Raw genomic sequence first — 14,559 nt, forward strand, 5'->3', positions numbered from 1 at the left:
GGTTCACTCTGGGCTCCAGGCCAACGAACTGGCCCCGGGGGAAATCATTCTCACACCCACGCTTGATGCACATACACCCTGCAACTCTCCTTCCTGCCCAGCAGCCCCCCAGATGGAATCCTTATACTCGAGGAAGCAGTGGGTCTTTCATTGCCGTCTCTGGGCTACAAGAATCAAAGAGCAAAATGGATGTTTTCCTCTGAGAACTGGCACTGAACAGAAGGAAGGAAACGACTTCTCCAATTCAAGCATGTTTTAATCTCTGGAGAAGTGGGGACTGGGGAGGGGCAGAATTGGCTGAGGAATCAGTGGGAAAGTCATAAATTTTGTCTCTTATCCCGGTAACTAAGATTCTTCCTTTACAGTGCCGCCCACTCCTTCTTCTTTTTTCAAAGAGTTTGGATAATGAACAATCACTTTCTAAATTCTCAAGTTCAAAAATCTCTCAGTGGAGGAAAAACCGGGAGGTTTTGAGTAAATCTCCAAAGGCCGGACGGATCCTTTATAAACATGCTCGGAAATTTCAAGATTCACAAACACCTCATGAATATACTGCCCTAACCTGATCTAAAGACTCTGGCACCAAAACAGGCCAACAATTCTTTACTTGTTATCTTTAGTACTTTAAATATTTTAAAAGGTCAACTCATATTCTTTCGTTCTTTTTAAGACCATTGTTCAAAGATAGAGTGAACGGTAAATATCGTTGAGGTCCGCTTTTAAACACAATGGCTCAGCTTGCCCTGAACCTAATTCTGAGGACACAGTTAGCCAAATCCAGATGGACCAAGTGGCATGGACTTAATGTCAATGTCCTGAAAAAAAAAAAAAAAAAAAAAAGTGGTGCCGGTGGGCTATTCTGGAATAAAGGAGATTTAAGAGATATGACAAGCAAATGGAATATAGATTCCTGCACCTCGGTTTTTTTTCTTGTGATAATGATATTGTGATTATAAAGAATTCCTTCACTCTTAAGAATCACATGGGGCGCCTGGGTGGCTCAGTCGGTTAAGCGTCCAACTTCAGCTCAGGTCACGATCTCACGGTCCGTGAGTTCGAGCCCCGCGTCGGGCTCTGTGCTGACAGCTCAGAGCCTGGAGCCTGTTTCAGATTCTGTGTCTCCCTCTCTCTGCCCCTCCCCCGTTCATGCTCTGTCTCTCTCTGTCTCAAAAATAAATAAACGTTAAAAAAAATTAAAAAAAAAAAAAAGAATCACATGCTCAAGTATTTAGAGGCAAAATGTCTTGATAGCTCCAACTTATTTTTTTTTTTTTTAATCAGTAAAGATAGAGATAAAGAAGAAGGAGAGAGCGAGAGAGAGAGGGAAAAGGAGAGAGAGAGAGAGAATGTTAAACAAGCAAAGAAACTCCAGCACTCAGAAATTGGACTTCTGATTAAAGACTGTAAGCATCTTTGCCTCTGGTGATATAAGACCACCAGTCATATGAGAGTAGGTACAACTCTTGACTTCTTGTGGGAAGATTATTCACATTTTAGTTGATTTCACTTACAGCTTGACTGATTTGGAATTCACGTTGGAAAAACTCCCTATTGCTTATTGTTCAAGGCCAGGCACGTCCATAAGCTCACCATTTGGCTGCCGAGCCTCCACTATTCCTGTGTGTTCTAAAGATCTGCCTTGACTCCGGCTTCAATTCAAGCTCCATTCAAGCTAGCAGGAAGAGCTTTACTCTCTGAAAAGGTGTGTCAGAGCAGAAGAATTTTCTTACAGATGTCCCTTCTAGAAAGATCCCAAATTCGTTTCTCTCAATTGATTTTTCAATTTCTACACCCATCTCATTATATTTTTAATTTAATTTGCAAATAAAATGGCATTTGCATTTTCTTGAGTAACCTTGTCCCTTCAATTACCTCTCATTTCCATTTCTAGAATCTCAATTATGTTATGATATGACGTGCCACAATAATTGCATTGTAAAAAGTCATGAACCATGATAATAGGGAGGCTGTTCATGAAGATATTCCCTCAGTGTCTATTCACACTAAGGGCCTGATTCATAAATTTGAAAGAAAAATTCCATGATGATGTGAGCTCGTGGAGAATCTTTGTTTTAATAGGTCAAATAGCCCAGGGTACGGGGCATGTTCACATGTGGGAGTTTTTCAACATGGCTGTTAAAGCAAGCCTTTGGGGCTTCTTACTTTAAAAGAATATCAAAAGTAGTTCGATAAAAATTCGCTTTCTGGGGCGCCTGGGTGGCGCAGTCGGTTAAGCGTCCGACTTCAGCCAGGTCACGATCTCGCGGTCCGTGAGTTCGGGCCCCGCGTCGGGCTCTGGGCTGATGGCTCAGAGCCTGGAGCCTGTGTCCGATTCTGTGTCTCCCTCTCTCTCTGCCCCTCCCCCATTCATGCTCTGTCTCTCTCTGTCCCAAAAATAAATAAACGTTGAAAAAAAAAAATTAAAAAAAAAATTCGCTTTCTAAAAAACAAAGGACACTCAGTCCCAAATTTGACCATTCTATTCTTTTTCTGACTCATTGTTTTTGAGTACCTGACAGCACATGGGTCTATAAAGAATGATTTTCAGCAGCTCTTTGGCAAGGTGGACAATTTCAAAGTTTTGCTCCAACTCTTTAATATCTTTGAAAGACTCACCTCTTCATTGCTCAGTCTTTCACCGCTTGTGGTTGAAGCGCCAATATTCCTTTCTCAAAATCCATTCCGTAATTCAGTTAACTTCAATTGGAACTTTGGCATTGCTATGCTGGGCATCGTGTTGCACAAGGTAGGGGAAAGATGAAGGAGTACGATGTGCCCTCCTGGCTTCAAAGGAGAACATGACCATCAGGGAACGGAAGATACACGCACACACTATTCTTACCTTAGCTGTAGTAGGATATGTTGCATATGCGAATGATAAATGAAATCTCGTCCTGGTTTCTTTCATTACTCCAGCATAATTAAAGGCTTCTTCCTCATGATTCAAATGCTGTCCACCCTTCACCAAGAGTGGTGTACATTGTATGGTGGTTGGTTGGGTTACCAGCGTAAAATGTGAGTTCCATGACATTTCATTTAATACTTTAGCACCTCTCAAGCTTTGTGGTATACAGTAGGGCCTTGACAATTGTTGCATAAAGTGAATGGATGGATGGATAAGTGACGATCACCAAGAAAACCTGGATGCCTATAAATTCTTCCACGATCAGATCGATACAAGCTTCAGGGTTTGGAGGCTTTCAATTTCAATATGTTGCTGATATTGCTCTGTGAACCCAGGGATAAAATCCCTATGGTAAGGACAAGGAAAAGGAATTCAATAGTTTCCTCTCTCTCTCTCTCTTTTTTACTACTACTTTTCTTCATTTGTAACAAATTGAATACTACAACAAGTCTTCAACTCTACAATCACGATTTTAGAAATTAACTTCTATACCTCTACTCTGCACTTGTTTGGTGTCTGGTCCAGTTTTATAATTTTCTTACCAATTCCCCGTAGGACAAATCCTATCCTAGGTCAACAATTCAATTCCGGGACCACAGAGTTCTTCACTCATCTCTAGTCATTTGTAAGGAGATTGTAGCTCAGTACCCATTAGGAAGTAGAAATAAAGTCTAGATTCAACGGACATACTGTTTCCAGTGCTACAAAAGAAACATTGAAATGGTTTTTTGAATATAAAGACCTTTAGGTCCATCTGATTACTTGGACAGGAGAGGGAAAGATTAACTCACTTTCAAACTACTTGAGTTTAAAGTAATGCTGTTATAGAGAATAATGTGTAATATAGAGACGGCTTCAGTTAAGTATCAAGAAGTCAAAGCTATTAAATGGCTTGTAAATCTTGGTACTCAAAACAATGAATGAGTGGTAAAGAAAGCAAGAAAAATACACTTTTTCTTACTTGAGAAGACATTAAGGAAATGGCAACGAATCTATAAATGCCACTGGTGACTTCTGCCTCTTCTTGGTAGGCATTTAAATAGTTTGAGTGGCAATTAAAGGTGCTTTACACACATTATCTATAATTCTCCGCAGAACTGTGCATGAAGCTCTATTTCCCCTAGCTTACAGATAAACAAACTGAGTCTCAGAAAGGTTCAATAACTGGCTTTAGGGAGACACACCTAGAAATCAAACCCAGATCTATCGCTCTCCATGAATACAATATCTACATGAACTTAAGAAATTCATTAATAAAATGAATGTCTGACGTTGACCTAATTATAGCATTGAGCGGTATACCAAGCTTGAAAGATGGTAGTGTAGCTTCCACGTTAAAACCAGGTCTGACTTCAGCATTTCCAGCTTCAGGATGGTCTTCAGTATGAGAATGGGCCACCATTCTTCCTCAACAAGTCTTTCCATTCTTCCCATTCTTCCCATTCTTTCCACTCTTCCTCAACAAGTCTTGTCTTAATGCAAATCGCAAGATCAGATCTATGTCCCTGAGTGAACTTAAGTTTTGTTTGCTTTTTTGTTTTGTTTTAATCTCAGTAACGCTGGAAGTTTTAGCTTTCCTCTAACTGTTAGTAAAATGTTTTAGGCATGTTACAAGAATTTCCGATAGAAGTTACTAAGAGACGTATATATTTTGGAGATCCTTCCTACTGCACGTGAAATTCTCGAGGCTGTATCTTTTGTTGGATGTAGGGTCATTCGTGTATTAATTATTCGCTGTATAATTATTCATTGCAGATGTATTTATTACCTTCTGTATGTCAAATGTTACACCAGGATCAGGATAGGCCACATAATTTGCAGGTCTTAGTTCAAAATAAAAAAAAGTGTTCAAAAACGAAGAATTTTAAGATAGCAACAGCAGAACATTAAGTCAGGCATAAAGCCCTCCTCAGTCTTCCATACAATTGCATAGATCGGGCATCTCTAAAGCTGACCCTGGCTAGGTGCTCAGGATATAAAGGTGAGTAGAAACTGCTCTTGACCTCATGGAACTCATGGTCTACTAGGAGAGACAGATTAGAAGCAATCACATCAAATATTTTGATTATTTGGCAATAATAAAAACAGTATTAATAATAATTCCATATTAAGTACTCCAAAGGGGTGGGGGGGAAGATTCTACGAGATAGTTTATCCAAGGAATGGGACTTAGGCCTGGGTTCTGGGAAAGCTTTACAGAAGTTATGTTTAAAAGACAAGAGAAATAAACTAGGGATGAAGGGAAGGAGGAGTCCCTCAGGCAGAAAAAATATTTCATCAGTACTTGCTGAGGGGCTAGGGGGAGGGGCTTAGCCCATCCTAGAATTGGATGAAGGACCCTGTATATGGGGGGGAAAGGGAAAGGGTGGTGGGAGTTAAGACTGCAGAGGTAGATAGTTCCCAGACGCTGGCCAGTACCTGGCCTCGTAGGCCTGTGTAAGGATTTTGGTCTTTATCTTAGGGACAATGGGGATCCACTGAAGAGTTGTAACCAAGGGGCAGGCAGTGGTGGGTCTGAGTAACAGAAAGACTGGAAGGGGGATAGGATAGATACAGGGCAAGCAGTTAGGCTGTTGTGGTAGTTGGGGCCAGAGCAAGTGGTAGCTTAGCCTGGGATAAGGGCCGAGGTGGTGGGGAGATGTGGCTGGCCTTTAGCGATGAGGGCTTGGGGCAAGCACGTGCAGAAGGGAGGGTTTCGGCTGAACTTGCACGAGCATGATACCGGCAGATGTTTAAAATTAGGGGCCCAAATGACATTTTGCTTGGCCTTGCTCCTCCTAGAAACTATTCAGAAAAATGGGATAAATACATATTTGGAGCATGAGAAAGGATGAAAAACTTCCCTCTTCTACTAACCCGTCTCTCTGTGGGGGAGAGAAAAATCGGTGACTGTTTAGTCTCTTGAGTAGGGAGAGCAGTGGGTGGTCTAAGTTAGAGGTCCGAAGCCTCCCCTATGTCTCCAGAAGCGGGTTTGTCCCGCACTGTTGGATTAGTCCGGAGGGGGAACGGATGGCCCGAAGAGCTGAAGTGCAGAATTTTTGCTGTATTTTCCTTTATCGCCGCTACAGCAGTGCCTTCGCGACTCTCAGCTCTCCTTGCGAAGGGAGGTCTGGCCATTTCTGGAAGATCTGTAGAGATAGGAAGCCCCGAAAGCAGGTCTTTCTTGCAAAAGTTCTCTAATTACAACTGGCTGCCAAAACCTGGCACAGAGCAAAACAAGCCGTTTCTTTGATATAATGAATTTAAAAAAATCATAGTGGAGACCTCTCAGTCTTTTGGGCTGAGGAACAAGAGGGTGAGCATCATCACAGCAGGAGTCCCCTCTTTCCAATGCCTTTGCTCTCCTCCCGATTTAGCTGCTGTGATTCCTACTTCTTTTCAGATGCTCCTTTCCCGGGGCCGAATTCTCACCTACTCCAAGGATCATCCTAAAACGTTATTCTCCCCAGGGTAATTTTTACAAGCCCATGCTTGTTATAGCAGGAAAAAATGTATTTGGAATGGTGGCATTTCAAGCTCTCTGCCAAAGCACTGTGCCTTCAGCCGTTTGCCAAATCCTTGCAAAGCTGGTCCTACCGAGGGTCACTAGTTATCAGGTCACTAGTCGTGCGTCCATCACGTACTAAGTACAGACTATAATTACTCAGTAAATCCTATTAAAATGAAGCCCACCAGTATGCATGTGTAGTAATATCCGTGGTCTGGCGAACTACATCCATAATGAAATCCTATTTGAATTTCGCAATCTCTTTCCCCACTGACCTATCGGAATTGCTAACAAGCTCCAGTAACAAGCCCGTTAGTGACAGATCGGTGTTACGCATTATTTCCTTTCTTTTGGCCTCACTTGCAGAGAAATGAGCAGAAGTTAGATACCAAGAGGAAAAATAAGAGAGGATGGAGCAAATATAGGCTTGTTGATCTTCGAAACATTGATGCCTGGAAACATCGGAAGAGCAAGAAACTCAGACCTGCGTGAATATTTTCTTTTACGTAGACATCATTCGGTCCTCTTAATAAGAGTTGATGCTTTGGGATTTATTATAAAAAACACCAGAATGCTTGTTGTTAAGTTCTCTGTGATGCGGAGAAAAGTGATTATAAATTTTATAAACTGATTTCCCCTCAGCGAGGCAATGTCTTGGCTAATTTTACTCCACTGCTTCTAAAATCATCATGCTACAAATCTCGATGAATCTAACTGCGTGAGGGTGCAGATCTCATTTGCATTTATTGCTAATATTCATAAAACTTCCCACAAGCGCAAGGAAAGTGATGCCCATTGACTGGGTTCCTGCTGGCCATCATCAAGGCTAGGATCATGAATAATGAAGGCTGGGGCTGCAGTTCCCACAGAGACGCGGTAGATGGCAGTGTGCAACACAGATTCCTGAGCTTGTGACCTCCGTAGCCGGGCAGATGACTGGGAAGAGATTGCATCTCTGGACCTGAATGTTGTTTTTTTTCCAGCCCAGCCAGAGGAAGAGGTTGTCCTCCTAGGAAATGATGTCTCTGCATAAACTTGGTTTTGCTGAATCAGTAAACTGCAGTTCTTTTGAACTGCTCTGACCCCCAAGAATGTTAAGCTTCTTTAATTTAAGTCTGCAAAGAATCTGAACCTCAAAACTCTTCTTCAATGCATGGTGTAATCTTTCGGTTATACGATGTGCTGACCTTCCCATGCTTCATATTTTATTAATCCCTAAAACAAGATCATTCTGGGAAAGCTATAGATAAGCCCTCTGGACATTTCATAAGTACGTGCTGAGTACAGTAGGACTTTGTGGTTTGACTTTTCAGCATCACGAGGAGCCTAATTTGAGCAGTCAGCGTCGACTGTGTTTTCTTTGGTTATTTTTAAAGCATTTATATATTTTTGCATATTCCCCCCAATAGAATGCTCATTTTTCAGTAGTCCCGAAAAGTACTTAAGGCATGTAAAATTTCTGATTACAGAAGAGATAGGCATCGAGTTTTGTTGAAGATTTAGAAACTGCAAAGAAACCCTTTTTAATATGCTGCTCATTATTAAACACTAGCAAAGGAGACCTTAGTTGACATCAGTAAGAGATATTTTTAAAAAGGACATTTCCCTAGAACAGGAGCTCCTAGAGGAAAGGAGAAATGTTATATGTAAATCGTGTGCAGCACTTAATTACACTGAGATTTAATAATTTAAGCAGACATGCACCCATGCTCATGCTTTCCTAACCTTTCCTTCTGTCTGGATTTGTGTCCTGGGACTGGGGGCTTTGCTCCGACCTCTGTCTTGCAGCGTGTGTGGCCTGCCTGGCCTTTCCCACCTGGACAAATATGCTACATCATATTTATTTTTCCAGATCTCTTTGTCCATTTAGATTTCAGACCTCCGCAGTCTCCCGGAACACCTAGCTTTGGCTTTTCCTGGCTTGACTTCCTCTGCCGGCACACAGGGCCCAGTGAGGCTGAAATGCTGGGTATTCTCAGAGTTGCCCCAGTGCACCGAAGGCCTTTGGATTATGGGATTATGTTGCTGATTGCAGGGGTCTCTTTCCTCAGTGGCTCCGAAATGATCTCTTTTGCGGATTGCTCTTCCCCTTCCTCTAGATGCTGGTGTTTCTCAGAGTTCTGCCCCAGGCCCTCCTTCCCCATACCGTACGGCTGTCATGGGCAATGCCCCAGCTACCATTTACACGCACCGGTACACACAAATCCCTTCCACGCCCATGTCTGTAGCCCAGATCCTTCTCCTGAGCTTCAGAACTGTAGATGTCTCACATTTAGAGAGACACTTAAATGTCTTGCTATAGTAGGCGCATGGGGTAGAATAGTTAGTCCGTTATTTGGGGTAGGACAACATGAGTCAATCAATAAATTCACTATGAACTATCAGTCCACAATACTTGTTAGACACTTTTCTGTGGAGAGTCCTAAATAATTGGAAGTCTTTTAGGGTGAGAGGAGGGCTTGGTTAGAAAAGTAAAGCTACACGAATCACTTCCATGTGATTCACATAGGATAGATGAGTTGGCATTGCTTTCAAAGGTCTTTGGTTTTGGGGTGCCTGAGTGGCTCAGTCGGTTAAGTGTCGGACTTCAGCTCAGGTCATGATCTCACGGTTTGTGGGTTCAAGCCTCGCATCGGGCTCCGTGCTGGCAGCTCAGGGCCTGGAGCCTGCTTCGGGTTCTGTGTCTCCCCCTCTCTCTGCCCCTCCCCTGCTCATGTTCTGTCTCTCAAACATAAGTAAACGTAAAAAAATAAAATAAAACTTCAAAGGTCTTCGATTTTAAGAAATAAACATTAAATGGCATGAGGGTTCTGAAAAGAGGATGTCCAAAAACAGACCAAATCTGTTGTCCTCTGTCATCTATATGTAGACGTGGTTAAAAAAGTATATGGGTGACTAACAGCCCATTATACACCACAGAGTGCCTTGTTTACTTCTCGACCTTACTTACCTTTTCATGTATTTGTCTTACCTCCCTTCCTTATATTGTAACATATAAACTGTCAGCTGGGTCATTCCTGTGTTTTGCATCCCCTTAGTATTTAACAGAGTATCTTAAGCTAGTAGATACTCAATGGATGTTTGTGTGCAAGGCTTAAAGTGTTGCTGGCTCTTCTGAAGCAGGACAGTTGTCTTGCTTAGTTTATTTGGACCTACCTCATGACAATGGGCATCATGCTGCTAAGACACCGTGCTGTGTTTAAATGATAACGAATTGAACGATTGGACTGCATAATTCATCCCATGTTGTGTTTGCAGGACTGTGCTGACTTTGTTAATTAGTCATTACCATTTCTTGTCTGGCAATGATACCGTGCTGAAGAATTCACTAATAGAATTGTAGAAAACAAACAAACAAACAGACAGACAAAAACCTAAAAAGTTAATGCCCAGGCATTCAAGTAATAATAAGGACATTTAGAAATATGTGTCACACCTCTCTCTTTAGTTAGGTGATAAACTATCACTAAGATGCAAACAAATGGCAGAAAATATCGACAGGATCCAGAATTTTCAATCCCTAGATCAGATCTGATGAGTTACTATGACGATCAAGGCAGCACAGATTTATAGTTCCAGAAGCTAAAAGAATTAAGTTAGTGGCTATTTTAATCGGACTTCAATTGTATTGGATTGTATGCATAAAATAGAGACATCACAAGATACTGATCTGAGCAGGATAGATGTTGATTTCGGTCTCATGTGAAAGATGACTAGAGGTAGGCCACCAGGGAGGCTTCGTAACACAGTGAGGGCACTTGGCTTGATAAAGTCTTAAAGTCATCGTCTGTGAGCTTGAGATGATGACAGCACGTACCTTCCATAGAGCTACAAGAATTCCACGCTGGAAAACGGGTGAAGTCCTTAGAAAAATGCCTGTCAGAAAGCAAGTGCTCGGAGGGTGTGATTTATTCAGTGTGAGGGAACCGCAGATGAGTCAAGCGACCGCATGAATAAACGGAGAACCAGCACTGGGGTCACGCATAAGGAAGGATGCAGGAGGGTGGTACAGGAAGATATAACAGGGGCTTCCGCACTGGCCTCGACCACACTCCCCTCTAGAACTGACCCCCCGGCTGTGTCTGAATGATGGGTGAATAGGCGTTGTCAGGGTGGCTAGATGGGGCTGGTTCCAGTTAGAGGGAACCGACTGTTCTGAACTGTGGAGGAGCACAGGGAAGGAATGAAAGAAGGATTTATGTCGACATTCGAGAGGATGAGGCTGGAGAGAGGGGCAGAGGCCAGGAAGCCATGGTAGGGGCTTTGGCGTGTCTCTGAAGACGGATGGACAGCCACCAAAGAAGATGAACCGGTGGAGGAGGGCGTTACCAAGCCTGGATCGCTGCCTTGTTTCCTGGGCCGGACTGGTGGTCTCTGACCTCTGTGAGGCTGAGCAGCTGCAGGCAGGACTGCAGGCAGCTCGCCTTGGTGTACCTCTACTCCCAGGACGGGGGTGGGGGTGGGGGGGTGAAACACAACTTGTTGTGAGAGATCTGCAGGCTCTATTTGATAATACATCGAGCGTCAGCTAATTAGGTGGAGAGGAAATTTATTTTGACTCCGACTTCCTCACCTCCACAAAAATATTTTGACAGTCCGAATCCAGAGGAGAAAACATACGGGTAATCTGAAAACACTTCTAGTTGGCTCTGGAAACCCCGAGAGAGCAACAGCTCGAGGGGCAGGGTCACATGTGTGTGTGCGCTCCGGCACACTCACCGCTCACTCACATTCACACTGTCTCCCTCCAGCCTTTGCTCAGCATCTGGAACCTTCGAGCTGGGAGGAGGGTGGGCCCATTTGGGGTCACTAAGCGCTACTCCTTTTTTTTTTTTTTTTTTTTTGAGGGTGGGTGGCCTAAGGTCATTGACACATAGAGACCCAAGTTAGAGCTTGTTCTTTTCACAGGTAATTTGCCGCAGATAAAAACCTCTGTTGCCAGTTCTTATACAGAAAGGAACACACGTCGTGAATGAACCACATGAACATTCCCTTTTTTTCCTCCCAATTTTGGGCAAATAAATAAAAAAATAAATGAAAACCCTTCAAAGGAACAAAAAACAAGAGGCCCATTAATAGGATCAGAGTAGAGGTTACATATCAAATATATAACTATGGAGTCCAACGGTCCGTTTTTGTAGTCTGTTTTTGAAAATTAGGGACATTCTGCCCGCAGGTCTCCCCCTGCTTTAGGAAGGTTCATGTTACACCATTTTGCTTTTATAAAAGACCTACCTTAGTACCTGTCTTCGCTAACTGAAAGCAATGCAAAGAGAATTTGCACTTTGACACACACACACACACAAAAATGTGGAAGCGAAGATAGCATTCAGCGTTTGTTTGACAGGAACCATTATACAGGCAGCGCGCGCTGGGGCAGCGGAGTGGCGCCACCAAGCGCCTCACCCAGGAATTACACTCAGCATCTCAGCGTCCAGCTGCCAGAGCTTTGAAACAGTGTGGTCGCATCTGTGCTTTTTCTTGTTTTATTTTCTGCATCCATTGGCAACATGTATCCTAAGGTATCCGAAATGCCTAAGAGGTTATTAAATGTTGAGTCTGGGGACACTCAAAAAAATGTCCATCTAAATCAATGGGGATTGTTTCTTCGCTTTTACACCGTTTCAGCTTAGGGAAGTTTTCATAGGAACCTTCTACTTTTGGATGGTGGGGGAAACCTGTTCTCTAGAGTGCCACAAATATTTTCTTTATGGGGTTTGCCAGGTTTGTAATATAGGCTCCCTTTAAGAGGAGAGTGTGGGAACTCTATTAGCAAATTCTGGCGACATTACTAATTCAGAGATGTGCCCTCCACCTTCTCCCATTTAGACAGACGGGTCCACTTTAATGTGACCAGGCAGCCAAGAGCCAGGGAGGACGAGGTTTGGCGAAAAGAGGAGGCTGCAAACCAGAGAAAGCCCAGCGCCAGCGGAAGGAAGCTCTCTGTGAAAAGCCGCCCCACTGTAGCTGCTGCCTTTTGAAAAATACAAGCGGTGTTTGGAACGAATACCTCATCTCCTTGCAGGGATCTTAGACTCCTGATCGGGCTGACTGTGCCCGGCTCCCCCATCAATGGCTGTATCTTATCTAACTAGCAAGTGTGAAAGTCGATTTCTTTTTTAATCAGGGAGCTATGGAAACAAGCTTATTTTGTGATTTAGTCTTAACTCACGGAAGCACTAATGATCATTAAAAATGACGCTAAAGCTTAAAAAAATACACACATTTTTGATCTGTTGTCACGAGGATGCTAAGATATTACACACAAGTGACTGCAAGTATTTTCAGCACTTGAACATGAAAAATGACATTTCTTACTAAATTCAGCATTACAGTAGTTATGAGGAATCTGGGAATTAAAGTATTTCTGGGGAAGATATATTTCTCCCAGCAGATAAAGTCTCAGCAACAGCCACAATTAGAGCTGGCTGAAAAATATAAACTCAGTGAGCAGTGATGCTTTTTGTGACAAATGGTCTGCTGAGGGCCTGATAGATGTTAGTGATAGAAAACAAACAAACAAACAAACAAAAAAACCCGGTTTGGCATTGTTATTGCAGTTAAATAGTTTAAGAAGAAAAAAATGAAAAGAACCTTTCTATGATTGGGCAAGAAAGAAGAAAAACGTTTCATATTTAGCTACATCATATGAATTAGTTCTGAGACTACAGAAGCCACACGAAAAAGACCGTTGGGTTCATCGTTGGGGTCTTTGGTTGCCAAGAAACTAAGATTTGGAGCTGCCGCTTGGAGTTATGAAATTGGTTGAGAAGCAGTGGGCTTCCTTTTTCCAATTAAGTAGCTGTGGGAAGCCAAATATTCTTTACAGGGTTCCACCAAAACAACGTATCGCGACAGATCAAGCAGAAGCAGATGTGAGAAAGCAGCCGTATTTGTTGATTAGGAATTATAGAGGTTTTCAAACACGCAAAATAATGACACTCTTCCAACTTAATTGTATTTTTTTGGTTGTTTTGGAAACTACTTATTGTCTATAAAGCCATGTTATTTATGTTGCCATATAATAGTTTTGTTATTTTAAATGTGTTAAATAAATCTTTAGAAATGTTTGCAGTTTTCATGTGTAATACTGTAAACACGGAGAAGTATAATTTGTAACAGGAAGTTTTTGGGGATTTGCAGTTATGTTTAAGAGTGGAAAGGAGCTTATGATGAAACACTTTTAAAAATGTCAGACCCCCGCTATAGATATTTAACTCATGGAAATGGAGACAGAAACTGGGTAAAAAGAGAGAAAAAGCTGTTCAATTGGCTTTGCAGCAAGAGCAGGAACCCCGAGGAACGGGAGGTTATTCAGAACGTGTATATCTCAGGGAGAGGGTTTATTCTTACTTTCCCTCAACTACCGGAATTCATTGACCTTTCATCTCCCTTTTGTTTGATTATTGTGTCATAGTTCTCCTTCATTATGACTTTTACTGCTTCTTCTACTTTATTTTTTCTTTTAGAGAGTGTGAGTAGGAGAGATGGGCAGATGGAGAGAGGGAGAGAGAATATTTTTTTCTTTTTCCACGTTTATTTATTTATTTATTTATTTAATTTTGAAAATGAGAGAGAGAGAGACAGACAGAGCAAGAGAGCAAGGGAGCTTGTGAGTAGGGGAGGGGCAGAGAGAGAAGGAGACACAGAATCCTAAGCAGGCTCCAGGCTCTGAGCTGTCAGCACAGAGCTTGAGGCGGGGGAGGGGGAGGGGGCAGGGCTCGAACCCAGGGACCACCAAATCATGACCTGAGCCAAAGTGGGACGGCTTAACTGACTGAGCCACCCAGGCGCCCCAGAGAAAGAGTCTTAAGCAGACTCCATGCTCAGCGCAGAACACAATGGGGGTTGGGGGGAGGGGATGCATCCTACAGCCCTGGGATCATGACCTGAGCTGAAATCGACAGTCAGACGCTCAACAAACTGAGCCACCCACGCACGCTTCTACTTCTTACATAAACGCTATATAATTCATTGTTTAAACTGGGACAGATTTGAAAGTAAAAGGGGATGTTACTAATAATTATGGTGGGGTAACAGGCTTACCTGGTTGCTATCTCTCTCATCCTGTCCAATAACCATCCCCGAAGAGCAGAATCACCGAGTCCAAGGATATGGAAACTGTTCTAGAGCCTGTTCTCACTCAAAATAGTTTCAGAGATGATAA

The 14,559-nt window shown here is 42.7% G+C and overlaps 1 long non-coding RNA gene across 1 annotated transcript in view; it reads left to right on the forward strand.

Moving 5' to 3' along the window:
- LOC123608879 overlaps nucleotides 1-13,462 on the forward strand; it is a 28,692-nt gene extending 15,230 nt beyond the window's left edge. The window contains exon 4 of the long non-coding RNA XR_006717489.1: nucleotides 12,222-13,462. This is a non-coding gene — a long non-coding RNA (uncharacterized LOC123608879). The remainder of the gene's footprint in view (nucleotides 1-12,221) is intronic.
- The last annotated feature ends 1,097 nt before the right edge of the window (nucleotides 13,463-14,559 follow it).

Source organism: Leopardus geoffroyi, chromosome B2 (genome assembly GCF_018350155.1).
Source record: "Leopardus geoffroyi isolate Oge1 chromosome B2, O.geoffroyi_Oge1_pat1.0, whole genome shotgun sequence".
Classification (NCBI taxonomy): domain Eukaryota; kingdom Metazoa; phylum Chordata; class Mammalia; order Carnivora; family Felidae; genus Leopardus; species Leopardus geoffroyi.